Raw genomic sequence first — 27555 nt, 5'->3', positions numbered from 1 at the left:
TGATTCAAATGAAAGTGAAAAACAATCTTAAGTAAAAACCTAGGATGAGGCCTAAGGGTTACCTTATCCTTAACAAACATGTAAGGTGGACCAGCCCTAAATGCCTGTATTTCTCCTACACTTTGAGTTGGTTGATATAGATTTAAAAAAATAAAAAAAAAAAGGCCATATTAATAGATAGATGTAGAAGTGACAATGTTGCTACGGGCTCAAGAGGAGAACCCATTAACCCAGATAAAAATACATTAAAATTTCAGGAAGGGGGGGCTCTCAGAATCGGGAAAACTCATGAAGGATTCCCTTATGGAATCTAGCAACAGTAGGATGGCAAATATGTTGTAATCCTGAGCAGTGGAATGATGTGCTGATGCTACTAAGTGTACCCACATGGAGTCGATGGATAACCTGCATTCTGTAGGGATAGAAGAAAGTCCAGAATACCAGGAATCAGAGTCTCTAGGGGTACGTCTACTCTGCAATGTAAGCCAGGGTTAGTAAATCTCAAACTAGCAAACCCACAGTTTGTTAATTTAGGGCTTGAGAAGTCTACTCTCATTTGTAACCCGAGATTAAGAATTGTTGAAGCCTGGATCCCAAACTGGGACTCCAGCTTCTACACTGTATGATGAGAGCCCAAGTCCCACCACCCATATCCCAGACTTCCTAGCGCCTCCCAAAATGTGGCCATTCTAGCCCTTTGTTTGTGGTGCAGCGTGGGAAAACGTGACTGTCTGCCAAACTTGACTGTCCAAAAGACACAGAAAGTTGGTCCGTGGGATTGTGGGGTAGTTTTGGTGGACTCCCAGAGCATGAGTCCAGAGGGGCTGGGTCTACACTGCAGAGCAATAGGGCTTGAACCCTGGGTCACAGCTTGACTCGGGCTCAGACCCTCCACTTCTGTGGAGTTCTGGGACCCCAGATCTGAACCCTGGATTAGTGCCATTTGTGTGCAGATGGAAGGGAGGTCAAACTCTGGGCTTGTAATACAGTATAGACATACCCTATGAGAAATACGTGGCACTGAGCTGTCTAAATAGAAAACCTCTTCCACTTGGCTGCATAGGTCAGCCTACTGGAGTCTTTCCAGTTCTGCAACAATAAATACTGGACCTCAGCAGAGCAGCTTCTTCACATTATAGTTAACCAGCCAGCATCCACTCTGTCAGACACAACAAAGCTGGGTCTGGATGTAGGTGCTAACCTTCATTTGAGAGCTCCCAGGGGGTGAGACAGGTAATGTCAGGGGCTGAGTTGACAGTTATATTAGGTCAGACTATGAGAATGATCTGGTTGCCAACAACTGGGAGGTGGGGGGGAGGAAAAGAGAGAGAGAGAGAAGGTAAAGATTCTCTATACAGCTCTCAATGATGATATCAATTTTGCAGGAATGAGATGGGCATCTGTATAGCTGCAGGCAAACAGGCAGAGGGCCTCCGTTGTTGAAACCTCTGTTTCTTCCTCGTGGTTCCAGGGATCTTTTTGGGTTGAAATAACAGGTAGATAGCAACTGTCTCAAGGAACTCTGTGACCCAGCCAGTTTTCTCCTAAGAGCTGGCATACAGACTCCCAAGGATCACCGAGTAGCCATCAAATCCTTCAGAGAGTACAGAGTTTCATCGTTTTTTGCATTAAACAGGTCACAACCTTCAAAAGGGAGATCCTCAATTGTTGTCTGGACCTCCTTCTGTATCTCTGAAGGCTGCAGATGTTGCCATGGATCACGCTGCAGGGTCCAGCACATCTAATGCTGCCAGCAATGACGTACAGGCCACTAATTACCGGTCAGTTATAAGGAAGCCTAATGGGCACAACTAATCCAAATGTCTCAAATTAGTTGTGTGTGCTAGGCTGCAGCCAATAGTCCTACTGAAGTCCCACAAAAGGCTGTTCTAGACCATACTAAAGGTTCAATCTGCTATCCCAAACTATGTGCCAAAAGACGGTAGGGAATCGGTCAGCTCCAAAGGAACACTCTCAACTTAATTTACACCTGAGCTGGTACATATCAGACTCATCATCATCCATTAATAACATGAATAATTATAGCCACTTATTGTGCAGTCTGTTTTATATCTGTGTATTGTGTTCCGGCCACATGCATCCCTGCAACTACATTAGTTCACACTAACTCAAAACACAACCATCTTAATACACTTTAAAGTGGATTACAGAACATGTATTAACTGGCCATTAATACGCTTTCAACTTCTGCATCTTATGGACACAGCTCAACTGAGTGTGCACTAACTAAAATGAATTAACAAGCAGCCTTGGCCAGGAGGGAAGGGTGGAAGATATAGTCTCCTGATTCTAAAACCTGTGCAAGTGGTCCAACAGCAGAAGAAATACAAGCAGTCTAGTTCAACTGTCAGTGTGAGGTCTCATTTCTCTCATGTGATTGGTTTATGTTGTGGATGCAGAGGATTTTGGATACTGCACAATTCTCTCTACTCATCCCCAGACAAGGGCTAATATTAGTGCCCTCTTTTGCCCCTCTCATCTGCTACTGACACAAGTGATCGCATCTGTTGGTTCTGGAAGGGATTTTTTGGTCTCAGGTCTCACAAGAGTGGGGCAGTTAGAGGCGGGGGGTCCCAGGAGGGGGTGGTCAGGGGACGAGAAAAAGAGGGCAGTTGGATAGGGGATGGGAGTCCCGGGAGAACTGTCAAGGGATGGGGGTGTGGATAGGGGTCGGGGCAGTCAGGGGACAGGGAACAGGGGAGTTGGATAGGGGGCGGGGGTCCCGGGAGGGGGCAGTCAGGGGACAAGGAGCGGGGGGAGTTGGATGGGTTGGGGGTTCTGAGAGGGGCAGTCAGGGGGCGGGAAGTGGGAGGGGTCGGATATGGGGAGGGGACCAGGCTGTTTGGGGAGGCACAGCCTTCCCTACCCAGCCCTCCATACAGTTGCACAACCCCAATGTGGCCCTCAGGCCAAAAAGTTTGCCCACCCCTGCTGTAGGGGGCAAAGAGGCCGGTATTTGTGGTCTCATTTGTAGTTTTGATGAGTGGCAGCGCAATACGCGAGGGCCCAGAGGGGGTGAGGATGTCCACCATGGGATCAGCATCCTCTACCAGCCCCTCTGCCTGGATCCCCAGGTTCTGGGCCCCCCTGCACAACAACTGTTGCAGGACCCTGCTGTCCTCCAAGGCCGGGGCCACTGAAGTGCCTGCAACAGCCTCATCTGGAGAGGACGAAGACTAGAGCTCCAGCACATGGCCTTGGTCACTGCCCTCGGCGACAAGAGGGTCATGCTGTTCATTGGGCTGCTGTATCGCCAGCACCAAGGTGGTCGCCGGCGCCGAGTACAGAGCAGCAGGCAGAGGTATTGGCGTTGTCTCCGGTGCCAGCTGCTGCAAGGGGGCGAAGGATGCCGACACGACCAATGCCGACCTGGATCTCAACGCCCTGGCTCTGAACATGGGCTAGATGCTAGGCCCAGCAAGTCCAAAAGGGCCACTGAGCTGGTGGTTGCCAATGAGTTGGCCACGGCGCCGGAGGAGGCTGGCAGTGTCACCGAGTCCTAGACCTCCTGCTGCTGGACCTATCTGAACAATAGGACTCCACCTCAGACTCCGAGGTCTCCGAAAAGGAAGACCATGGAGGAGCGGTACTGGGTGGTGCCGGGCCTCTGGGGATTGGTGCGGTCCCCACATGTGGGCGGCCGGCACCAGGGAGTGGCGCAGCGGAGACAGGGAGCGGTGTGACATCATCGCCGGCTTGCCCTTAGATGGAATAGGTGGCCGGGTTATTGGTGCCTCGTTCCTCCTTGGAGAAGGCGGTGCTGTCAGGCAAATAAGGTCCTGCACCACCTCAAAAGTCTCTGGAGTGGAGGGAAGTTGAATGTCCCAGCCAGGACGGTCAAGAGAACAGTGTGGGCCGGACTCGACTAGACCCCTTGCGGGGCGGGGCAGGAGTCAACAAGCCCCTGGGAGGCGACGGGCCCAAGTAGGCTGGCTGAGCGGAGGCCTCCCTGCTGCTGGTTCCTTAGGCTTCGGAGGAGGAGCACTCCCCCTCTCCTGCTTCTTTTTCTTCTGGGGACTGGGGACGAAGTTCAGCGCCTGACAGAAGTCTTATGTTTGGCGCCGTGTCAGTGCCGGGAGTCCTGAGCCTCCTCTCTTGGCGTTGGTGTGCTGAGCCCAGAGGAGGCGGCGCTCGGCACAGGCTCCGCTGACCCCGGGTCAGACTGTGGGTGGAGGGCTGCCTCAATGAGGATAATTCTGAGTCTCTGCTCGCGATCTGTAAGGGTCCTCGGCCAAAACCCCTTATAAATGCGGCACTCGTCCTTTGGGTGACTCTCACCAAGGCACTTCGAAGAAGAAGTGTGCGGGTCACTATCTGGCATCAATTTACCGCAGACTCCACACAATTTGAACCCCGGTGACAGAGGCATGCCCCGGTGTTGGGGAATGAAACGGGGGGGAGATCCCTGTAATGGAAACTTAGAGAAACCACTAACACTAACACCACCACCACCACTACTACTACTAACTATACACAATGGACAGTGGGACACTGCTAAAGGCGCTTGCAGAAGCAAGAGTGAGGGAAGTTCCAGCTAGCCATCACCAGCGGCAAGAAGGAACTGAGGGGGTGGCAGGTCGGCAGGGCCCTATATTGGACGCCATGAAGGCGTGACTCCAGGGGATGCCCAGGCTGACCCTACGGATACTGCTAGGGGAAAAATCTTCCAGCTGTTGTGCACACGGCACGCGCACACCTGATTGCAATTGACATGAATAAGCACTTGAATATGAAGTTTCCCCTGTCCCCCCTGAAGCTCATTTTTCCCACATGCTTGACTGTTGTACATCAATAAATACTGAATTTCTGTCACCACAATAATGTCAATAGCAAAACACCTACCAGTAACAGGATATTATGGGCTTGATTTTCAAAAATGATTCAGCACCAACAGCTTCTGTTCAAATCAAAATGCTTGAGCATCCATTAGGAAGTCTGACCTTAAGTCTCCAATTTTAGATCAAGGAAAATCCTAATTATTAGTGAGAGAAAAATGCTTAACAATGCAATGACAGCAAGTAGTAATACAAAAGAAGGCAGACACGCAGACAGCGTAACAGTAATCTGCTTAAATCTTCTTTTACAGTGTTCAAACTGAGTGCATACAATCTTCCTCCATCAAGATAAGGTAAGAAATAAGACACTTCTAGCTTGTGCATTTTTTTTTAATAAAAATCCAATCAATGAATTCAGTTTTTGTTTTTTTACCAAAACAAATTGCAAAAACTAAAGATTCGCTGGAATACTGTATATTCCATTCAGCTTTAAAATAGCACAGTAATCATTAACCTGACACTTATCTGTAATGCCTTTTGACCCTACTGTAAAAAGGAGGAAAATTGTTCATCTAGGAAAACTTGCAGAAGACAACGTTCAAGGTCAGAACATTCTCTCTCAATTTATGCGAACAGGAGCAGCTAACAGGGGAGTTTGGCGACGGAGTTCTCCAGGTGAAGAAGGAGCGATTACGTGACCCTTGGGCTAAGTTTGTTGTCGGTTGTGTGTGTGTTTGTTGTGGTGTGCTTGCTGTTTGACTGAAATATACCGTGTGGTCTGTTTGTTTGGGGGACTGTGTGCTGACTGTGTGGGTGCTGAGCCTAGCGGCCTGCTAGGCTAGGCTGAGAACTGAGAGCTTCTTAACGAGGCTTTGATTCCTAAGCCCTTTAGCCCCATCAACCCTTAACCGGGGGACTCCTCAGGAAGACCAGAGCTTTAAAAAGCCGGCTCCTCAGTGACCAGAGGAGCTAGCGAACAGGGGTGTTTTGCGAGGGAGTTTACGACGACGGAGTACGGGGAGTGGGCTACATGCACTTAACATTCCTTAAACTTAAACCAAAAAACATCCCCTGATAAAAACAAAACAACAAAGGAGCCAGCGGCAGGAGTAAAAAGATAACGCAGGCAGAAGTCCAGCAACAGAGTGGGGGCTACCCAGTTTATTGCAGCATGTCTGATTACCTGCCCTATGGGCAGGTGGCGTATGTGTGCATTCGATGCAAGGAGCTTCTGGCCCTCAGAGACTGTGTAGGGGCTTTGGAGACCAGAGTGGCTGCGCTGGAGGAGCTAAGGGAGACAGAGAGGTACACAGATGAGAATTTCTGGGACACAGTAGAACGGTCCAACCTCCAGTCTGACAGCCTCTGTGCTGTTGAGGAGAATGAAAGTCCCAGGGAAGGAGAACATCCAACTGGAGCAGAGGGAAATGATCCCATAGTTGGGACACTCCCCAGACGATGTGATATCCTCTCGCACTGAGGAGACCTCTCCGGGGGAGGGAACTCTAGTTATTAGGAAGAGATCATTAGAAACATAGATAGCTGGGTTTGCAATGACCGGGAGAACCGCACGGTGACTTGCCAGCCTGGTGCAAAGGTTGCGGATCTCTCGAGACGTCTAGATAGACATATGTGTAGTGCTGGGGAGGAGCCAGTGGCTGTGGTACATGTAGGAACCAGTGACATAGGGAAGGATAGGAGAGAGATCTTGGAGGCCAAATTTAGGCTTCTAGGTAAGAGATTGACGTCCAGGACCTTCATGGTAGCATTCTCTGAAATGCTTCCAGTTCCAAGCACAGGCCCAGTTAGACAGGCAGCGTGGATGTGACAATGGTGTAGGGAGGAGGGGTTTAGATTTATTAGGAACTGGGAAAACTTTTGAGAAAGGGAGAGCCTATACAGGAAGGATGGGCTCCACCTAAATCAAAATGGAACCAGATTGCTGGCACTTAAAATTAAAAAGGGTGTAGAGCAGTTTTCAAACTACGGGCTGGGGGAAAGCCAACAGGTGCAGAGGAGCACATGGCTCGGATAGAGACATCCCTTAGGAGAGGATCTACTAATGGAGATTCTCTATGTCCTAGTAGGGAGGAGAGTATGGAAGATAAAATACAGATAGGATCTGATGAGAAACAGTCAAATGAACAAGAGTTTCATTCAAGTACATTATGTAATGGGAGACAGCTAAAAAGTGACAAGTTTTTAAAGTGCTTATGTACCAATGCTAGGAGTCTAAGATAATAAGATGGGTGAACTAGAGTGCCTCGTATTAAATGAGGATATTGATATAATAGGCATCACTGAAACTTGGTGGAATCAGGATAATCAATGAGACACAGGGTACAAAATATATCAGAAGGACAGAACAGATCGTGCTGGTGGGGGAGTGGCACTATATGTGAAAGAAAGCGTAGAATCAAATGAAGTAAAAAATCTCAAATGAACCAAACTGTCCCATAGAATTTCTATGGATAGTAATTCCAAGCTGGAATAGTAAGAATATAGCAGTAGAGATATACTATCGACCACCTGACCAGGATGGGTGACTATGAAATGCTCAGGGAGATTAGAGAGGCTATAAAAATTAAAAAACCTCAATAATAATAATGGGGGATTTCAACTATCCCCATATTGACTGGGTACCTGTCACCTCAGGACGGGATGCAGAGATAAAGTTTCTTGACACCTTAAATGACTGCTTCTTGGAGCAGCTAGTCCTGGAACCCACAAGAGGAGAGGCAATTCTTGATTTAGTCCTAAGTGGAGCACAGGATCTGGTCCAAGAGGTGAATATAGCTGGACCGCTTGATAATAGTGACCATAATATAATTAAATGTAACATCCCCCTGGTGGGGAAAACACCACAGCAGCCCAACACTGTAGCATTTAATTTCAGAAAGGGGAACTACACAAAAATGAGGAGGTTAGTCAAACAGAAATTAAAAGGTACAGCATCAAAAGTGAAATCTCTGCAAGCTGCATGGAAACTTTTTAAAGACACCATAATAGAGGCTCAACTTAAACGTACACCCCATATTAAAAAACATAGTAAGAGAACCAAAAAAGAGCCACAAAGTAAAAGAAGCAGTGAAAGGTAAAAAGGCATCCTTTAAAAAGTAGAAGTTAAATCCTAGTGAGCAAAACAGAAAGGAGCATAAACTCTGGCAAATGAAGTGTAAAATGTAATTAGGAAGGCCAAAAAAGAACTTGAAGAACAGCTAGCCAAAGACTCAACATTTTTAAGTAGAGGTGCCTTTCCACGCCGCTGGAGCACCGGGGCTGGGGCAACGGGATAGGTGCCTCTCCCCTGCCCGCAGCATGTCCAGGGCTGGACTGGGTTGGGGCGCTTCTCCCCTCGTCCGCTGCAGGTCGGGGGGTGAGGGGGGCTGGGCTGGGGCCAGGGCGCCTCTCCCCAGGCCGCAGCAGGTCCGTCCACAGTCCAGGCCGCCAGTGACAGTCCACCGCTTCGGGCTCCGGCTGCCTGCCAGTGATGGGGTGGGTGGGGGCTGAGAGAGGAGCACTCACCCGGCCGGCTGAGAGGAGCGGGGCGGAGAGAAGCCCTGGGCCGGGGGGCCCATAGGAGCGCGGGGAAGGGTCCAGAGAGGAGCCAACTGCAGCGCAAGTGAAGTGGAGCGCTGGGCCAGGCTGGGTTGGGGAGGGGCTGGTTGAGAGGCACCTCTCCCGGCCGCAGCCCTGAGGACTTAGAACCACGGATTAACATCAACTGATCCTTATTCTCGGATATGTAGGTTACTTAACAAAGGAAGTAGCTTTTCCTCAATGAAACTCTTTATTTTTATCTTACTGTACATCAACCTGAAACAGGAAACACTTTAGCATACAATTTTAAACATTCAAACACAATTATCTAGGAAAGACTATTAGGTAACTAGCTACAAAATCAACAGGTTTTAGGGTTTTTTTTTGGGGGGGGGGTTAAACTTTTAAGATCTACCATGTCAATTGCATATACAGATTCATCTCAAGGACCAGTTGTAATAGGCACCCTATGTATTTGTAGTAAAAGACAGATACCACCCCAAAGGCTCACAGTCTAAGGCCCTGATCCTCCAAATAGTTAGGCCTGGTCTATGCTTAAAAATTAGATCATCCTAGCTATGTCACTCAGCACTGTGAAAATTAGTGAGCCTTGAGCGCTGTACTTAGGTTGACCTAGCCACCAGAGTAGACACGGCTAGGTCGATGAAAGAATTCTTCCATCTATCACCTCTCAGAGAGATGGTTTAACTACATCAATGGAAAAACCCCTTCCGTCAATGTAGGAAGCATCTATACTACAGCACAACAACAGCACAGCTGCAGCTCCATACCAGTGTCGCTTAGCAACTGTAGCGTAGGTATGCCTGAACATACACATTTAATTTACTGGGTGTAATTCAAGTGCTTGCGTGATTGTGGTGTCAGAGACTGCTTTAAAGAGTGTAGTGTGTACTTAAGCAGTAGCTACATAATATGTGTGTTGGGGTGGGATAGTGGAAAGAAATCAAAGCTAATCATTGAAATGAAAGTAAATCTTTAGAAAATTCTTCATGAATCTTAATTTCATGAAAATTGCTTTTGCTTTAAGAAGTGGCTCCTTTTACAGTGTATTGAAGAATGTATTTTTTTTTTTTTTACTTTTCTCTAGCATAAAGAAAGTCAAAGCAGATTGAAATTCAGTAAGGAAAGTTTTAGAACATTTCCCCTTGGGTTTCCTTTAAATCTGATAAGGCACAAGTTGTTGAATTCAGTGCTTCTAGCAGTAACAGCTTATGTCTATTTCCTAAAACTAACTTCAGCCAAGCAAAAGTGTAAAATCTAACTCCTTTTTGTATATGACAAAGAGGCAGCATCACAAGGATCTGAAGTCCTCTAGAAAAGGAAGGATGGTCCGGTGGTTAGGTCACTAGCCCGGAACTTGCATTGTCCCATTTCAACTCCTTGCTTTACCATGGACTTCCTATGTGTCCTTGGGCAAATCACTTAAGTCCAGATATTTGAAGGTATTTAGGTGCCTAAATATATGGGCCTTAGTGTCTTTGTGCTTCAGTTCCCCATCGATAAAATGGGGATAATAGCATTTTTCTAGTTCATAGGGATGTTGGGAGGATAAATACATTAAAAGATTCTGGGCACTCAGATACTAAAGTCAAAGGCCTAGCAACATCACTGCACAAAAGACAGGTATGATAAATTACTATTCCACTTGAAAAAATCTGTAACTCACCTTCCAGACTAATGTTCTAAAACAATTCGTTTATTCATTGTTGAGATAGGCATTGGAAAAGCCAAAAATATTTAGTAACCAGTGAAATAGAAGAGACTAGAAATGGATGAGAAGTGTGAGAGTTAGAAACATTTAGTATGGAAGTAGAGTAGAAGAAAGAGTATAAACTGAAAGTGGCATTTCCCATAAACAAAAAGCAACAGAGGGTCCTGTGGCACCTTTGAGACTAACAGAAGTATAGGGAGCATAAGCTTTCGTGCTCCCTATACTTCTGTTAGTCTCAAAGGTGCCACAGGACCCTCTGTTGCTTTTTACAGATTCAGACTAACACGGCTACCCCTCTGATACTTGACCCCATAAACAAACAATTTCCAGAATAGCAGAAGCTAGAACACTGGATAGGAAAATGAACAATTCAACACCTTTGGCTTTTTCAACACTATGTTGGCTGTGTGCCCTGGTTCATACTTCAAACACTATAATTTCTACTACTTCTAGTGCCAGATGAGAGTGAAGACTTCTTGAAGTTGGTACAACAGGTGTATTCTACAACCATTTATTAAATTGGACCATGATCTCAGAGCTTAAGCAGGGTCAGCCCAGCTCAGTACTGGGAGAGAAGACCTGCAAGGAAAATCAGTTTCTACAAGAAATTGTGTTGGTGACTTGACTTGATCTTTGACCAGGAACTATCTTTTGTTCTGTTTGTATAGTTATGATAATACAAATAATAAGAACAATGCATGATTCTTCTCTGAACCACTACTGAACTGGTGCCCAAGCCAGGTGAGTGGGGGAACTGTCTTGTTAGAGGTGCTTTCTATAAGAAGAAAAAGTAAGGTCCAGATCCTGTAGAATTTTTCACAAGATTAGAAATGCTAATCCTAATATGCTAACCAAATTCCTATTTTGGTAATTACATTCTGCCTTCCTAAAATTTCACCTGCAATTGCTATTGAATATTAAAAAACAAAGGCAAAATTATTCCAAACTTCACTGTTTAAACATACTAGCGTCAGGTTGGATCTGAAAATAACCTGACCCTCTGGGGCTCCCATGAGTCATCTCTGTTCACCTCCTCCTGCCTGGGGGGTCAGCACAGTGGCAGCTGTGTGCCCCACTCCTGCCAACTACCACCCACCTTGGTGCGCACTTTGTGTGCTGCAGAGCGAGCATGCCAATGAATCACAACACTTCTCACTCCACAGCGCACACAGCTCAGCAAAGCAGCAGTATCCGGCAGAAGCGGGGCATGCAGCCACTGCCATGACAACCCCAAGGGCAGGAGGTGACCAGAGATGGATCACAGGCACAGGGAGCAGAAAGCCCCCACCAATCCAAGCCCCAAGGATGAGGCGGCAGCAGCGCTGACAAAGGTTTGGGTCCTGTGAGTTCTGAAAACACTAAACACTCTTGGGTCAAGTTTGGGTCAGCTTCTGGGTTGGGCTATAAAATTAGGCCTGAGCAGATCTCTAAACCAGACTGCTTGTGTCACTTCTCGCTCCACCATTCCTATGTTTGTGCATTATCTAGCTAGCCTGTTTAGTTCTTTGAGGCAAGAATCTGTGCCTTCTTACCCATTGTTAAAGCACCTCACATATAGTTGGCAGTATACAAGTAACAGGAGGCAGCATGGGCCAGGAGATACAGCACTGGACTGAGAGACGACCTTGGTTCTTCTCTCAGCTCCACCACTTGCTGTGCGACCCTGGGCAAGTCATTTAACCTCTCTGTGCCTCAGCTTCCCCATCTAACACAGGTATAATAATGCTTAACCACTTTTGTGAAGTGCTCAGTATTGTTATTAGTACAGTATTTTTCACTTGCTGCCCTAAACTGCTGGGTGGCATTGACGTGTGCTACTAACTAGCCACAGAGTTCCTCCCCCAGGTAACTACACTGAGGACTTGTCTAAAACACTACAATAGCACAGCTGCGCCGCCGTAGCGCTTCAGTGTCGCCGCTAACTGCGCCGACAGCAGGGATTCTCCATCAGCGTCAGTAATCCACCTCCTCAAGAGGCAGTAGCTAGGTCAAGGAAAGAGTTCTTCTGTCAACCTAGCGCCATCTACACAGGGACTTCGGTCGGCTCAACTTCACCGCTCTGAGGTGTGCATTTTTCACACCCCTGACCAACATAGTAAACCGACCTAATTTTCTAGTGTAGACCAGGCCTGATACTGTACAAAATGCTTGACATCTATCATACACAAGCAAGTCACCTTAACAATCAAAAGGAATCGGGGGAGAAAGGGAGAGATGATCCTAGCTGATTACAGAATTATCAGCAGAAAATAAGAAGTTAAACCAGATATCATTAAGTTCACAAGTTAAATACCTTTCTTTGGCTCTTGAAGGATATGTCTACACTACACTTTAAAAAAAAAAAAATCTCAAGTGGACTGATTGCCAATTAACTCACAGTAGTAAACACACTGTGAAAGCTACCCTCAAAAGTCCCCAAACATTTATTCCTTTCTACAGAAGTTTGTGTATTATGTCAGGGCTCAGCTTAGGTAAAATAGTCAAGTGCAGATAAACCCAAAGTGAAGAAAAGAGTAAAGACCCACACATTCAGAACAGCAGAAGCAATTGCAACTTACAATATCTAACTCTTCAAGAAGTTAAAAAAGAGCGTAAAACAGAGGTGGCCATCTGTTTTTCACAAGTTAAAAAGTAATCTCATCATCTACCCTACAGAGGACAATGTTTTGTAAAAGTCAACTTTATTCTGAAACCTGCCTTTATTCTGAAAGGTAATTGAAGAAAAGCAGCAATGCTTTCAAATGTAGTTGTTCACAGAAAAGCATGGCTAACCTGTCTGAAAATTCAGTGCGGACTAGATTCAGCAGCTGAGTCCCCTGCAATAAAAAAGGGGGGATTAAAATAATAGTTGAAATTTAGTTTCAGTTGCACTGGCAAACCAAGAGAGTTGAGGCTAAACACTACACAACTCTGACAATACAAAGCAATCAATGTCTTCACAGTTGTTTTTTCTAGAACTACACAACAACTGGACCAGACTTCTCAGCATTCAAAATAGAAAATATTTTAATAAACCACAAGGAAAAACAATTAAAACATTAGACTTGGATAACTATGATCAGATGGTCTGATGCTATAATCACTAAGCATAGACCTTATTATTAGGAGTAGTAATGTTGTTAAAAATCCAGCACAGTGGATTTTTTCAGGGGATGTTATTGCTTTTTTCATTTTTGGTACTTCTGTGACATTCTGAAGTAATTACATGACCATATATTGGAAATTTTTTATTTTAAATAGAAACAAAAATTAGAACCTAATTTATTAATAAAAACTAACTAGTCTAAGAACTTAAAAGGGAAGTCATAAAAACATCAAGGTTTGCTTATGAGGAAACAAAAGATTTAGAACTGTCTAGATAGACGCCTAGAGGGGAAGAGGGAATGGATGGAGTGATTACCGATGACAAAGGCATGCCTAGTGGGTTAACCAACTATCATTGAATGTTCAAGTGGAGAGTTGGGGACCCAGTAGGTAAAGCTATAACTTGTGAGGGGGCCTTGGCTTTCTAGAATTTGGAAACTTCTGGAAGTTGGACAGAGCATCTGCTAATATGGTTCAGTGCAAAGCTACCTAGCTTATCTTGTTTTTCAGTTTTCACAATGCTGAATTCACTTGGTGTTTGTTTCTGACTATAAAGGTAGTAAATGTGAAAGTTGTTGATCAATCATGCAAATGTGTGATTGACTGGTGATTACCAAACATCAGTACAGAGCAGGAAGGGAAAGAAGCAAATGAGTGGACTGAAGGAGTTAAAATAGAAGACTCTTTTGTCTCAGTTGCTAAAGATACTATCCAAGAATTCAGAGTAAGATCTGCCATTTGTTCTGAAAAATAAAATGGAGAAGATGAGAGGTCTATGCAGATACAAACATCCTAAGCTTCTGATGTATGGGTGTTTAGCACACTTTAGTGCAGAATGCAGTGGCATGCCTGCCCAGTGGCCATCCACAGTGAGAGCACGCTGAGCGCTCCGTGAGTGCACTAGCTTCCAATTAGTTTTCTGATGGAGTTTAGATTGTTAATTTAGACCCATAAAGCCCTAAATGGTTTGGAACCTAGCTAATGAAGTGTCTCTCTCTGCCCTCGGATATACTGCAACAACTCCAAATAGCAGAGGTTGGTGGCTGGGTCCTTGAAGGGTTCTCAATGCTTGAACATGATCTCCTCCGTGGTCTGATAAAATGTTGATTTATTGACCTTCAGAAGATGCTGCAAGGCTCACATCAAACTCATTCCCAGGCCTTTGCTAAGGAGATAGGTTGAGGGACAGAGGGTGGATGTTTGAGAGAGGTTATTCTGCTGCATTGTTGCTAACGGGGTTTAGTCTGTTGAGTTTAAGTGGTTATAGTTTGGAATTATCATCCATGATTATATACTTCAGTTACATAAATACTAGGAGCCAGTTGGGATAGATGCTTTTAAATAAATTTGAAAACATACAAGAAAATAATGAAAGATCTAAATACAACTGGAAAACTTGAACATCAGGTGAGTTTTTAAGTTCTTAAACTCAGCTGAACCATATCCTATCAAAACTGACACAGATATGAAGGTTCCTGACAGGGAATACACTTCTTGCAAAAGTTACCAACAACTCACGGTTGCGTAGGTATAAACTGAGGTTTAACTGAACAGTAAGAATGTACCTGATGTCATAAGAAAGTGACAGTATTGCCTCAATTATACATAAAGGTGAAGTTTAATCAAGAAGCAAAATTCAAGGGATTTGTTAATGAGAATACTCGCTACCCTACAACAGAGTTAGCCAAACACTAATTCAGGTTATATCTGGGGTTAAGAGTGCAGTCACTTAATAATTAATATATGTAATTCAATTAATGATACTGGAGAAATTGAAAACATTTTACATTTATTAACAGCTGTGTCAAGCTGCTGAAAGACCAAGGTGTTACGGAAGCCTGCATTCTTCAGATCCAGGTTTCTCAGGTAGCTATTTCATACTTTTGATTGAATTTGTTGATTCCTGAAAAGCACTTCACAGGAGCACAAACTATCAGCGCAGTTTTCCTCAGGGTTTTGCTGCTGAATACCACCTCCAGTTCTGATTTTATCAGAGCTCAGAAACTATGGTCAAGCTTCTTCAGCAGTCCTTGGTTGGGGAAAATTCAGGGGGTTGCAGGAAGTGGCGTTCTTCCCTCTGAATTAGTGTCTGTACCTGATGTTAGGTGTACTGTGTGGTTGGAAGTGCCAGATTTGCTGTGAGATGCTTTTGGAATGAGATGTAAAAGCAAAGTCTTGACCCCTATGGTCACTAAAACAACAGACACACCATCCATGCAGAAGAGTATAAGCAACTAGACAGCCCTGGCTAAATCTCACTTTAGCTAATTACATTCTGCCTACCTAAAATTCCCAGGACGTGTCAAATGGACATAGTTTTCTTCACTGCCAAGGCTAGTTACCGGACCCGAATGCGGATAGTAAGGACAATGGCGAAGGATGCAGAACTGTACCCAAGAGAAGCAGTATTCACGTGCCCGCGGGCTGTGGCCAGAGGATCTGCTGGAGTGGAAGCTGCCCTGGGCGCTGACGGGCTGTGGGGTGTCACCCACGTTTGGTGAGGCGGGGGGGGGGCAGGACGCTGACGGGCTGTGGGGTGTCACCCAGGTTTGGTGAGGCAGGGGGGCAGGACACTGGCAGGCTGTGGGGTGTCACCCACTTTTGGTGAGGCGGGGGAGCAGGGGGGCAGGACGCTGACGGGCTGTGGGTGTCACCCAGGTTTGGTGGGGCAGGGGGGTGGGGGGCAGGACGCTGACGGGTTGTGGGGTGTCACCCAGGTTTGGTGAGGCGGTGGGGGGACGGGGGGCAGGACGCTGACGGGCTGTGGGTGTCACCCAGGTTTGGTGAGGCGGTGGGGGGACGGGGGGCAGGACGCTGACGGGCTGTGGGTGTCACCCAGGTTTGGTGAGGCGGGGGAGCAGGGGGGCAGGACGCTGACGGGCTGTGGGGTGTCACCCAGGTTTGGTGGGGCAGGGGGGGGCAGGACACTGGCAGGCTGTGGGGTGTCACCCACTTTTGGTGAGGCGGGGGAGCAGGGAGGCAGGACGCTGACGGGCTGCGGGGTGTCACCCAGGTTTGGTGGGGCAGGGGGGTGGGGGGCAGGACGCTGACGGGCTGCGGGGTGTCACCCAGGTTTGGTGGGGCAGGGGGGTGGGGGGCAGGACGCTGACGGGCTGCGGGGTGTCACCCAGGTTTGGTGAGGCGGGGGGGGGGGCACAGGGGCAGGATGCTGACGGGTTGTGGGGTGTCACCCAGGTTTGGTGAGGCGGGGGTGGGGGGCAGGACGCTGACGGGCTGCGGGGTGTCACCCAGGTTTGGTGGGGCGGGGGGGGGGGGACGGGGGGCAGGACGCTGACGGGTTGTGGGGTGTCACCCAGGTTTGGTGGGGAGGGGGTGGGGGGCAGGACGCTGACGGGCTGCGGGGTGTCACCCAGGTTTGGTGAGGCGGTGGGGGGACGGGGGGCAGGACGCTGACGGGTTGTGGGGTGTCACCCAGGTTTGGTGGGGCAGGGGGGGGGGGACGGGGGGCAGGACGCTGACGGGTTGTGGGGTGTCACCCAGGTTTGGTGGGGCAGGGGGGGGGGACGGGGGGCAGGACGCTGACGGGTTGTGGGGTGTCACCCAGGTTTGGTGGGGAGGGGGTGGGGGGCAGGACGCTGACCGGCTGCGGGGTGTCACCCAGGTTTGGTGAGGCGGTGGGGGGACGGGGGGCAGGACGCTGACGGGTTGTGGGGTGTCACCCAGGTTTGGTGGGGCAGGGGGGGGGGACGGGGGGCAGGACGCTGACGGGTTGTGGGGTGTCACCCAGGTTTGGTGGGGCAGGGGGGGGGGACGGGGGGCAGGACGCTGACGGGTTGTGGGGTGTCACCCAGGTTTGGTGGGGAGGGGGTGGGGGGCAGGACGCTGACGGGTTGTGGGGTGTCACCCAGGTTTGGTGAGGCGGTGGGGGGACGGGGGGCAGGACGCTGACGGGCTGCGGGGTGTCACCCAGGTTTGGTGAGGCGGGGGGGGGGCACAGGGGCAGGATGCTGACGGGTTGTGGGGTGTCACCCAGGTTTGGTGAGGCGGGGGTGGGGGGCAGGACGCTGACGGGCTGCGGGGTGTCACCCAGGTTTGGTGGGGCGGGGGGGGGGGGGACGGGGGGCAGGACGCTGACGGGTTGTGGGGTGTCACCCAGGTTTGGTGGGGAGGGGGTGGGGGGCAGGACGCTGACGGGCTGCGGGGTGTCACCCAGGTTTGGTGAGGCGGTGGGGGGACGGGGGGCAGGACGCTGACGGGTTGTGGGGTGTCACCCAGGTTTGGTGGGGCAGGGGGGGGGGGACGGGGGGCAGGACGCTGACGGGTTGTGGGGTGTCACCCAGGTTTGGTGGGGCAGGGGGGGGGGGACGGGGGGCAGGACGCTGACGGGTTGTGGGGTGTCACCTAGGTTTGGTGGGGAGGGGGTGGGGGGCAGGACGCTGACGGGCTGCGGGGTGTCACCCAGGTTTGGTGAGGCGGGGGGGGGGCACAGGGGCAGGATGCTGACGGGTTGTGGGGTGTCACCCAGGTTTGGTGAGGCGGGGGTGGGGGGCAGGACGCTGACGGGCTGCGGGGTGTCACCCAGGTTTGGTGAGGCGGTGGGGGGACGGGGGGCAGGACGCTGACGGGTTGTGGGGTGTCACCCAGGTTTGGTGGGGCAGGGGGGGGGGACGGGGGGCAGGACGCTGACGGGTTGTGGGGTGTCACCCAGGTTTGGTGGGGCAGGGGGGGGGGGGACGGGGGGCAGGACGCTGACGGGTTGTGGGGTGTCACCCAGGTTTGGTGAGGCGGTGGGGGGACGGGGGGCAGGACGCTGACGGGCTCCGGCCCCAGCCGGGGAGCTGCGCAGCGGCAGGGCTGGCCCAGCCCCGGGGGCTTTTTCTTATAGAGGCTCCGATTACCCCCCACCCGGCCGATGGGACACTCGCGCCCGGCCCGGCCTGCAGGGCGCCGGGGCAGAGTCCATGTTCCCGCCCTCGCCGGGGCTCGCCCGGAGCGGCGGGCCGGACACGCGGAGCGGGGGGGCGGGGGGCGCGGAGCGGGGCGCGGGGGGGGCGCGAGTGCGGAGCGAGGAGGGGGGGCGGGGGCGCAGGAGGGGGGGCGGCGCGCGGCCTGCAGGGGAGCGGGGGGGGGGGGGGCGCGGCGCGCGGCCTGCAGGGGAGCGGGGCAGCGCAGGGCACGTGGCAGGCGCGTGCGGCCCGGCCCGAGGCTCTACCCGCCTCCCACGTGCTCCCCGGGCTCGCCCCCCCGGCTCGCTCGGCCCCCCCGCGGGCCCGGACACTCACCCGGCGGCGCGGCGCCCCTAGCTCAGCCCCATGGCGCCGGCGGCGTGAGCGGGGCCGGCTCCGCGCTCCTGTGCGGCGGGCGGGGAACCGCTTCCAACCGGCGGGGCGCGGGGGGGCAGGATGTGACGTCACCGCCACCCACTTGGGGAGGTGCCGGAACCGCCCCCCCCCCCTCGCGGGGCTCCGAGACCCGGCCGGGGGGCGGTCACGACACTGCGCGGTGGCCGGGCGGGAGGGGCCTCTGGTTCGGGGGGGGTCTGGGATGGGGGGGGCCGTTGGGGCGGCACAGGGGGGCTGGGAGTGGGGAGGGGGAAGGGTTCTTGGGGGCGGCACGGGGGGGGCTGGGAGTGGGGAGGGGCCGTTGGGGGGGCTGGGATGGGGGAGGGGCCGTTGGGGCGGCACAGGGGGGGCTGGGATGGGGGGGCTGGTCAGGTGGTGCTGAGGCTGGGGTCAGCATTGGAGAGGGGTGTGGGAGTAATTGGTGGGGGAGTCTGGGAGTGTTGGGGGGCGGGTGGGGCGTTCAGGGAAGATGAGGGCGCTGTGGCACTTTACGGGGTTTTGCGGGGTCGCTGGAGGTCTTAGCGGTTGCATTAGGGGCTGTGGGTGCAGGGGGAGATGTGGTGTTTAGGAAAGTTGCTGAAGAGAGGGTGAGGGGTTGTTGCTCAGGAAGTGTGGCTGTCGGGTGCGGTGAGGTGGTTGTTCCTGGTGGGTGAGGGACACCTGTTATTAGGGGAGGAGGAGGATTTTGGGCAGTGGTTGGGGGACTCTGTGCATTCTTGCCATTTCCCAGAGTGGGGTCATCCTAAGCTGGGGTGGGCAAACTTTTTGGCCCAAGGGCCATATCTGGGTGGGGAAATTGCACGCAGGGCCATGAATGTAGGGCTGGGGAGAGGGCTGGAGTGTGGAGTGGATGAGGGGGCTCAGGGCAGGGGGTTGGGATGCAGGAGGAGTGTGGCAGGGGGTTGGGGTGCAGGAGGGGGCTCAGGGCAGGGGGTTGGGGTGCAGGCTCCGGCCTGGTGCTGCTTACCTGCAGCGGTTCCGGGGTGGCAGCAGCGCACAGTGGGGCTAAGACAGGCTCCCTGCCTGCCCTGACCCTGCTCTGCTCCCGGAAGCGGCCGACACCATGACCCTGCAGCCCCTGGGGGGGGGTGGGGGAGAGACAGGGACAGAGGGCTCCCCGCATTGCCCTCGCCTGCAGGTACCTCCTCCGAAGCTCCCATTGGCCGCAGTTCCCCGCTCCCTGCTAATGGGAGCTGCAGGGGGCGGTGCCTGCTGGTGAGGGCAGCACCCGGAGCCCTCTACCCCCTCCCCCCGGGGGGCTGCAGGGACGTGGTGCTGGCCACTTCCAGGAGCGGCGCGGGGCCCGCAGCGCTACAGGGGTGGCAATCCCACGGGCCGGATCCAAAGCCCTGATGGGCCGGATCTGGCCCGTGGGCCGTAGTTTGCCCACCCCTCTCCTAAGCCAATTCACTGGTAGTTATTGGCATGCCAAGTTATGCAATTGTTGAGTGAAAGACATCTTTCTTAAGTCTTTGTCAGAGGGGTTTGCTGTGGGTCGAGGACAGGCCTTTACATTGTGGGTTTGATCCTGTGTCAAGGCATAAAGAAGAGAGAGCATTTAAGGATAAGTACTGTTGCTTTCCTCTGTCTGATACAGAGGGCACAGTAGTTGTAGGTGAGATGAGTTAAAACAATTTCCAAGACTCTGCTCCTCAGGGCTGTAACTGGTAGGCTGCCGAAAGCTGACAGGTCTGGTGGTGCTGACTCCCTTCTTGTTTCCAGCTGCTAAATTCCATTGATAGAAGCTAAAAGTACACTAAATACCTTCCTAATTTTGTTCTTCCATATGAGTAACTGTTGCAGTTGACACAGCATGTGATTGTGAAAGGGAGAGAAGGTTGTCCATGGAAAATCTCCCTACTAAGATGAGATCCACCCTTGTGAAAATATTTGAAAATGGCTGAGTTAGCCACTTGTAGTGGCTCAGCAGGGGTACCCCTCTGCAAAATTGGTCCAATAGAAACCCTGAAATGGCGGTGTCCAACATCAAGATCATGTGAGAAATCTAAGACCCACAGCTAAACATAGGAGAAATTACTGTCCCCAATGCAGATCACGAGGCCTTCCATTCATCATAATTCAGAAAGTTTAGAGTCCGTGCATTCAGCACCCACACACTGTAAGATATGCCTGGTACATTCTTGTGTTATTTTATTAAGATATAAATACAGACAAAAAAGTGTCCCCATTCAGCCGCTTTACCCGCAGCATCTCTGGATCTTTCCCTCCTAAAGACTCACATCTTCCACTGTGACCTACAGAGGGGAGTCCCTGATAGAAACGGTAAAAGCATGTTTCCTTGTTATCTTCTTAAATGTCTTAATGCATCTTGTCTGCTTATTAGATTGTCTGCACCATGAGTAAGGCTATGTTTTAGTGACGGGTATTTTTAGTAAAAAAGTCATGGACAGGTCACGGGCAGTAAACAAAAATTCACAGCCTGTGACCTGTCCATGACTTTTACTATATACCACTAACTAAAACTTGGGCCAGGGGGCTGCAGGTGCTCTGGAGGGGGCAGTCCAGGGTACCGCGGGTGCTGGGGTACAGTGGCCTGGCACCCCTGTTGGTGCTGGGAGAGAGGGTTGGTGGGGCTGGTAGGCTCCCTACCCAGCTAGGACCGGCATGTCCCTGCAGCTCCTGCGGGTGGGGCGGCCAGGGGGGCTCCGCATGCTGCTCTTCCACAAGGGTTGGCTCTGCAGTCCCATTGGCCGGGAACCGCAGCCAATTGGAGCTGTGGGGGTGGCACCTGCAGGGGCATCCAGCACGCAGAGCTCCCTGGCCCCTCCACTAGGAGCTGCAGGGATATGCCAGTGGGAGTTGGGGAGCCCCTCCCCCCGAGATAAGCACCACCCCGCATCCCTACCCAGCCCTGAGCCCCCTCCCTGCTGGCCCCTGAACCAGCATTGGCCGCTGCAGAAGTCACGGAATCTGTGACTTCCATGACAGACACTCATCCTTAACCATGAGGCTGTCTGTATCATGGGTCTTGCCCAGCACCAAGAATGTTGTCAATAGTGACTAAATGAATACAGGGAAGAAAAGCTAGATGGAAGCATACATATTTGAAGTTGTTAAATACACAAGTATATATTCTAACCAAAGCATGCACTGTACTTCCCATAATTGACTCTGCACTACCCTGTTAAGACTTTAATTTTGCAACCAGTTATTATAGGCTTAACTATAAATATGGCTTTGTGTCCACCCCCAAGTTAGTTAACACTCAATAAAAAAGTGTTTCTCCTCTGTTAGCACCTAGGGCAATACATAGTTGTCTTCCTGTAACCAGCTTGACACAAATTATTTTGCGGTGTAGAGAGGACCTGGGCCTGTGTAACCAGTTTAGCCTGATAGAAACAGCTTGATGGGTGTCGATTTATAACCATGGTGAGTGGACCCCTGACAGCTGTCTTGGGGAAAAAGCTGCACTGTGAATAATACTCAGTTGTGTTTGTTGCAACAGATTCAGATAAGAATGTCACAAACTAGTTACAGAAATGCAGGTATACTTATAGTGTACACAAGGTACTCCTTGGCACAGATCCTTTTTGAAGTTCTTAGTAAGTTAGGCCCTGTCTCTATTTGGGATTCATCAATGCAACCCATATTAAATGGATGAAAAATTGGGTAACTGATGGATCTAAAAAAATAATTGTAAATGGGAAGTTGGCCTCCAATGGGGGTGGGGTCTCACAAGGATTTGTTCTTCACCCAATGCTATTCAGTATCTTTATCAATGATCTGGAAGAAAGTATGAAGTCATTTCTGGTAAAATTTGGAGATGAGATGACACAAAAACTGGTTAAGACAGTTAAGAGGGGACTTGATCATGATCTACCAATACCTACACTGAGGAGATTTCTAATATGGTAGGTGCACATTAGTAGCAACATATCCATGCCCTTTTGTTATATTGTTCCTAAGTGGCTGTTATGGGGAGCATCGACAATTCACAGTATGGAAACTGTTCCCGGGGAAACATCGCTTGTAAGTGGCAGTTGCTCTTACAACGTATTGCTGCAAACTAGCATCTACTGTAGTAGAAGACTCTTTAATCTAGCAGAAAAAAGCATAAGATCAAATGGCTGGGAGCTGAAGCTAGATAAATTCAGACTGGATATAAGGTACAAGTTTTCAACTGAAGGCTATTAACCATTGGTACAACTTACCCAAGATTGTAGTGGATTCTCCATCACTTGAAGTCTTTAAATCAAGACTGCATCTCTTTCTAAAAGATAGACGATAGCTTGAAAAGAAGTCATGGGCTTGATGATCATAACAGTCTCAGCAGGGATTGAGTGGTCCTTAAAAAAAACTGTATTTATAAAGTTATCATTGGTGTTAAAAATAAGTTCTCTCCAACCATTTCCTGTTGGTGAAGATAGTAGTGAAGAGAATTACTTTTAGACATCGTTCTTCATTGAAATTCTTTTAGTCTTTTACAAATAAAAAGCTAATAGCTCTTCATATTTTTCTATCCATAGCAAGTTCTAATACGTATCTTACCCACATCAGAAGATTTCCTTTATACTTTATACTATTATTTCTCTATCCTCTGTCAAATTTGAATTCATTTATTGCTTCACAAACTCCATTACCATGCATACTTTTATTCATTCAAAATTTAACTTGCAGTCAACTGCGAATGACATGTTCCCTCCACCCTTCTCTTTAAGTTGCTGTTTGGCCTCTTTCCAGCTCTTCAGAAGAGATGAGATGCTCTCATGCAATGTATTAGTAATTTTCTAAGAAAGGGGCATGTTAGAAAACTTAATTATAATGAGTTGAAATTAAATTGTCTTGTTGAATTCTTTTACATAAGAACATAACAATGGCCATACTGGGTCAGACCAATGGTCCATCTAGCCCAGTATCCTGCCTTCCACCAGCGCAATGCCAGGTGCTTCAGAGGGAATGAACAGAACAGGGCAATTATTGAGTGATCCATCTCCTGTCGCCTATTCCCAGCTTCTGGCAAACAGGCTAGGGACATCCAGAGCATGAGGCATCCCGTACCAAATTGTCTAATAGCCGTTGATGGACCTATCCTCCATGAACTTATCTAATTCTCTTTTGAACCCAGTTATACTTTTGGCCTCACAACATCCCATGGCAGCAAGTTCTGCAGGTTATGGGTTGTGTGAAGAACTACTTCCTTTTGTTTATTTTAAACCTGATGGCTATTAATTTCATTGGGTGATCCTAGTTCTTGTGTTCTGCAAAGGGTAAACAACATTTCCTTATTCATTTTCTCCACACCATTCATGATTTTATAGACCTCTATCATATCCCCCTGTTAGTCAACTCTTTTCTCTCCTCATATGGAAGCTGTTCCATATCTTTAACCATTTTTGTTGCCCTTCGCTGTACCTTTTCCCATTCTAATATCTCTTTCTGGAGATGGGGTGACCAGAACTGCATGCAGTGTTCAAGGTGTGGGTGTACCATGGATTTATATGGTGGCATTTTGATATTTACGGTTTGGCTATCCCTTTCCTAATAGTTCCTAACATTCTGTTAGCTTTTTGTCTGTCACTGCACATTGAGTGGATGTTTTCAGAGAACTACCTACAATGACTCCAAGATCTTTTTCTTGAGTGGTAACAGCGAATTTAGATTCCATCATTTTGTATGTATAGTTGGGATTATGTTTTCCAATGTGCATTACTTTGCATTCATTAACATTGAATTTCATCTGCCATTTTGTTGCCCAGTCACCCAGATTTGTGAGATTCCTTTGTAACTCCTTGCAGTCTCCTTTGCACTTAACTATCCTGAGTAATTTTGTATCATCTGCAAATTTTGACATCTCACTGTTTACCCCTTTTTCCAGATCATTTAAGAATATGTTGAACAGCACTGGTCCCCATCCAGATCCCTGGGGGAACCACCACTATTTACCTCTCTCCATTCTGAGAGCTGACCATTTATTTCTGTGGTTTGTTTCCTATCTTTTAACCAGTTACTGATCCCTGAGAGGACCTTCCCTATTATCCCGTGACTTTTTAAAGTATAAGGTATTGGATCAGCTCAGTATGGCACGAACAAGGAAGAAAGCCGGTGGCAACAGTAAGAGGAAAACTAACCATGTAGCTCAGCAGTATGATTCAGTCCATATTTCAGTTGTTCAGCATGGGACTCATCAACATGAGGAAATGAACCATATAACACAAAATTCATTATTGTCATTATTTTTGAAAATGTTATACTGGGTGTGAACAGCCATAATTTCCTAGAGACCTTGCTTTACATTTCAATCCACACATACGTGGGAGCGACATAAAAGTAACTATAGCAGCCTTGTTTCACCAAATCCAATGGCTATTTGCAGAGTTCATGGGTTTCCCTTGGATATTATGATCGTAGATTCACACACCTTCCTATCTGGATCTGGTCCGTAAATAATCTGAATTGATTCAAGTCTCTTTACGTAAATTTGGTATTATTCCTAAATATGCTTTCCATGCAGGAAGTTCTTTTTGTCTCTTTCCCTACACAGACCAGTCCTAACCTTGTTGCTGTCTGTCACCATACCCTTTACAAGTTCCTTTAAATGTAACTTTCTCTTACTTGTGAATTAAGTTGGTCAGTCCATCCTACAGAACAATAAAAATTCTTCTGCCTGGATACGTACTTACTCTCCCTTATGGTAATTCATATACTAAATACCAACTCCAGCTTTCCCACACATGACATTGTCTTTTACCTGGTGAATGTACTAACATGTCGTAAGACAATGCTCAGGCTGCTAGTGAACACTGTTTATGCTGACAAATAATGTTTCGTTGTTATTGTGGTCCCCCGTCTGTCTGTATCTACTTGTTGTCTCTTGTCTCTGACAGAATGTACTTCTGTATTCACACACTATTGTAATAATCTTTGTACAGAGTATGCCTTGTAAGGTATCATTTGAAAACTCATAATTTGCTGATCATTATTGTCTCGGTAAAGTATGTGCAGCAACATTGTATGTGAAGTTATAAGATTTCACTGCATGGTGTTATTAACACATGTCCCAAATCCCAGAGCCCTGCCCAACCAAGGTTGGCAAACAGGTCTGTCCTAAACAAAAAAAAATGTGCACTCTGCTTAATTTGTATTTAAGCAGTAAACAGGGTCATCAAACAGAAGGTGAAACAAAAAAAGCTCAAACAGGTAAGAGGAAAAAAGCAGCAGGGAACATTCTTCCATATAGATTCTTTGTCTCCTGGTGTCCAGCTGGGAATGTTTTTCAGGAGAGGGACTGAAACTATAAAACAGAGAGACAAACACCCCAAGACCCCCCTCTCTCTCTCCCTGCCCATCGCATTCACTGCATCTGAAGCGACCAAGCAAGCAAGCATTGGAGAAGGGTCCTCACCTACAGGGTTTGGTGAGTCAGACTGCTGAAAGCATCTGATGAGAAATGTTTGAATGTGATATCATTTAAGTTATGTGTTAATAAGCTTCTTATCTTTATTTCTGACTTATGCCTCATTACTTGTACTGTTGTAAAATCTCTTCGTAGTTAATAAACTTGTTTTATCTAATCTGGTGTGTTTAAATTGAAGTGTCTGGGAAACTCCATTTGGAGTGACAAGTTTTGTGCATATTGTATTAAAGGAATAACAGATTTCATATAACTTGTATTTTCCAAGAGAGGACTGGGCAGTACAGGACATACATTTCTGGGGGGGAAATCTAAGACTTGGGGTGTGTTGGGGTCATGCTGCAGTATAACCAAGGGTGGTGAGAGCCAGAATAAAACTCAGGTGTGGCTGGCAGGCTGCACTTACACACAGCACTCAAGGTGTGACGTGCATGCTGGAAGGCTGGTTGTGAGCGGCCCAAGTGGGAGCTAATTCAGTAATGCATTGTAAGGCACCCAACATTGCAGGGCAGGGGAAACAGCCCCCACTCCCCCCACTGGTCTGGATTGTACCCTGGTATGTCTCAGTCTCATACTTAGATTGTAAACTCTGAGGGCAGCGACCACCTGTTTCGTATATGTGTTCAGTGCTCACTCAATGGGGCTAGAGCCTAGGAAGTACAGAAATATGAATAATAACCAAATCATTTGGCCTTAACAATATTTGTAATAGGGTCCAGGCCTTACACCTCAGATCATAACTTAATCGGCACCCAAGGAAATCAGTAATGAGTTGTCAAGTTTTATACCAAGTAAACATTCAAATACTCATAAATTAGAGTAATGCAAAATACGCTTGTTACTTTTTTCAGTCTGTGAGCACATCCTGCCAGGCCTTCTGATAGAATTCTATGGAAACAATTCATAGTCGTTTCTGATCCCTGTTAGCATCTCCTGTCTTTAGCAGGGGTGCTGGGGTGTCCCAACGAAAGCGGAGATTCTAGGGTCAGATCCTGCACTGATAAGCTTGAGCATATCCCAGGGCTCTGGGTAGATTCTAGGGTCTGCCCCCTGCAGTCTAGTGGGTGGCATCCGAAAGTGGACCAGGCTTCCCTCACAACGTTTCTGCCTGATCAGTCCATCTTGGGGTGGGGTTTACTCCTTTGCGTGGAATAGGCCACGTGACCCACCTCCAAGCCAGCCAGGCCCAGGGATGTGCCAGAGGCCATGCTCTGGTCTCAGTGGTGGAAACGTGGCCCTGTTGGAACTGCACTACCAAGTTCTCCCCTGGCTTCAGCTGCTCAAGGGACCCTCCTTAAAAGGCCCCTGCTGCGAGGCAGTATTGCCTTTTCCATACAAGCTCCTGGGGGCAAGGGAGCCATGTGTATTCCTGTCCCCTTTTGCCCCACAACCTGCCCAACCCCTGCCTACTTCCTGCACACCCCGAGACCAGCAGAGAAGTCCTGTCAGGATCCAGAGGAAAGGGGGAGGGGAAAGAAGTGGTTCTGCTGAGATGACCAACTCCACCTTTCCATAATTAAAAAGGGGGGAAGGGGGTCAGATGTGGGGGCCACAATACCCCCATTGTTTTTCCTGAGCCAAGACCCTTGCACGTAACCAAAACAATGGCACCTTCTACCAGCTGCATCTTTCAGGCTCCATGGTTGGCAACAGCAACAAGCACGGGATGAAACCTGCCTGGGAATTCATCCACCCTCCTGGGCGTGAGTGCAGATGAAACATGCCTGG

General features: G+C 48.9%; 1 protein-coding gene and 1 long non-coding RNA gene across 6 annotated transcripts in view; one reads left to right on the top strand and one right to left on the bottom strand.

Annotated features, from left to right (window-relative positions):
- The window catches only part of ATP13A3 (ATPase 13A3), a 115530-nt gene extending 96980 nt beyond the window's left edge, over positions 1 to 18550 (bottom strand). For 3 of the 5 annotated variants that reach the window (XM_065557481.1, XM_065557485.1, XM_065557484.1), the window contains exon 1: positions 18396 to 18550. The gene's annotated coding sequence lies outside the window, so the exon portion shown is untranslated. Of the gene's footprint in view, positions 1 to 12840; positions 12885 to 15435; positions 15571 to 18395 lie in introns of those variants that run through there. The other 2 variants (XM_065557483.1, XM_042843852.2) reach the window with 2 other exon arrangements.
- LOC122172524 (uncharacterized) lies at positions 11135 to 25987 on the top strand. Its single transcript, XR_006172899.2, has 4 exons — positions 11135 to 11399; positions 14952 to 15018; positions 15449 to 15649; positions 24421 to 25987. It is a non-coding gene; the product is annotated as an uncharacterized LOC122172524 (long non-coding RNA).
- The last annotated feature ends 1568 nt before the right edge of the window (positions 25988 to 27555 follow it).

The sequence above is a fragment of the Chrysemys picta genome, chromosome 9 (genome assembly GCF_011386835.1).
Source record: "Chrysemys picta bellii isolate R12L10 chromosome 9, ASM1138683v2, whole genome shotgun sequence".
NCBI classification, from domain to species: Eukaryota; Metazoa; Chordata; order Testudines; family Emydidae; genus Chrysemys; species Chrysemys picta.
This window is presented reverse-complemented; position numbering and strand designations above follow the sequence as displayed.